Source organism: Malus sylvestris, chromosome 13 (assembly GCF_916048215.2).
Source record: "Malus sylvestris chromosome 13, drMalSylv7.2, whole genome shotgun sequence".
Lineage (NCBI taxonomy): Eukaryota > Viridiplantae > Streptophyta > Magnoliopsida > Rosales > Rosaceae > Malus > Malus sylvestris.
Genome location: NC_062272.1, coordinates 16,599,828 through 16,602,246, shown reverse-complemented (window position 1 = coordinate 16,602,246; position 2,419 = coordinate 16,599,828).

Below are 2,419 nucleotides of genomic sequence, written 5' to 3'. Positions count from 1 at the left end.
TTCTAAATTCTCATACAAGTATAATTTTTATTTTTTAGAGTGTAAGAAGGCACTTATTTATATGTTATATAATAAACTTAATTAAATCCGCCTAGTCTACCTAGTCGTCTAGGCACTAGGCCTCAAACCTCCACCCGAGTAGTGCCTAGTGTCTTTTAAAACCTTGATAGATACTGAAAAAGCACTTTTAAGTGCTTCTTGCAGGAATCACATATCTGGTGCTTCTTTGAAAACCCAAACTCAATTTTACCGAAATCACTTTCAGTCATTTTAAAAACACTCCTGAATAAATCGTAAATGAAAGTTTTCACTACTAACAACTAGATATTTCCTATTCTAGCCATAACTTAGGACCATACGATCTTAATGATAGCAACTTGAAACAATCTCCAACCCAATGAGATTGGAGCAAGTGTCCTACATGGTACATACCACACTGCTAGTGGTGAGCTAGTACAATTTGCCTATGCTTTTGTTATAGGTGGTAGATTTGTTCAGTTAAAAATTAATATGTGCTGAAGATATTTCTTTAAATTTAGATATAGGTCAACTTTTCAACAAAGAAAATTTTGAAAACACTCTAATTTAGAGAGAGAGAAAAAAAATGTCAAAATTGAGTGAAAGAGAGCAAAAATAAAAAACGTGTTGTGTTGTAGGCCTATTTGATTGAACGATCTAGGGTTTAGAGAGAGAGGGGGGCCGGCTATGATTAGAGAGAAGAAAGTGATTTAATTGTGAGGTATGTTTGATTCACCTCATTGTGCCTTTATTTATAATAGTAGGATAGGTAAAAATATTCCATTTTAGGATTACAACATTTAATAAGTAATATACTCCTAATAGGAATATAAGATACATTCTCATATCTACTAGGATTTACACAATCACATTTCTATTTTAAATATGACTGCAACATTCCCCTTTGAGTGTGTAAATACTCAACAAACCATCGCATCAGATCTTCAGCAGATAAGGTAGAATAGTTGATGAAGTCATCGGCACAACGAGTGATCACGAGTCTCAAATTTAAGTGAAGTATGCATTTGTAGTAAAACTCACAAAACCTCACTATGGTAAAACCCAAGGCATGGGGAAAAAAAACCATAGACTAAGGAGAAAAGTGAGAAGTATGCATAATGTCTAAAACAAACCTCAAACAAGACGAAAGTAGTGAACTCAACGAAGTATGATCATCCCAGGATGGGTGCTTCATTAAAACCTCGTTAGGTAGCAAAACCCTAATGGGAAAAATGCTCATAATCGTAGGAACAATAGTACATTCAGATCATGTGAGTATGCTTCTAGATACTCCCCCTGAGTTAGGCATAACTTCTAAATAAGAGAACTACAAGCAATTCAACTCAGATAATTTACGCATACCGATTCCTTGAACGAGCTTCTGAAATGTAAACTTAGGCAATGACTTGGTGAAGAGATCGGCCAGGTTGTACTAGGAACGGATTTGCTTGACTTCAATGTTCTGATGCTGCTGCTGCTGGTGTGAGTAAAAGAACTTCGACGCTATGTGCTTGGTGTTGTCTCCCTTGATGTATCCTTTCTTCAACTGCTCAATACATGCCGCATTGTCTTCAAAGATCGTCGTAGAAAGGTTAACGATTGATGTAAGACCACTAATGCTTCGAATATGTCCCATAACTTCTCTCAACCAGAAGCATTCACGTGATGCTTCATGCAAGGCGAGAATCTCAGCATGGTTAGACAAAGTCGCAACTAGCATTTGCTTGGTAGACCTTAAAGATATAGCGATGTCTCCAACAGTAAAGACGTAACCCATTTGAGAACGTACTCTATGTGGGTCAGACAGATATCTAGCATCTGCATAACCAACAAGGAGAGAATCAATCTGAGGACCATAAGGGCGGCAATACTCATAGATTTGTGGGTATAGAACAAGCCCAAATCAGTTGTACATTTGAGGTAGTGGAAAATGTCTTTAACACCATTCCAGTGCATGCGTGTGGGCGCAATGCTGTATCTTGCCAACAGATTCACAGCAAAGGAAAGGAACTTCGGGTTCCAAAACTTTTCCTTATCCTCATTTGGACAGAAAGGGTTTCGTTTAGCATTTAGAGTCCAAACGACCATGGGTGTACTCGAAGGTTTCGCTTTATCCTCATTAAAACGACGCAACACATTTTGGGTGTAGTTCGATTAATGTACTAGGATTCCATCCAAACAACGGTTGATCTCCAGGCCGAGACAGCATCGAGTTTTCCTAAGATCTTTCATCTGAAATTCTGATTTAAGTGTGCAGCAATCTCCTCAAGCTCTGCAGGAGTCCTAATGAGGTTCATGTCATCGACATAAACTACAACGATTGCAAATCCGAAATGTGACTTCTTTATGAACATGAATGGGCATAATTCGTTGTTCACATAACCCTAACTTGTTAAATATT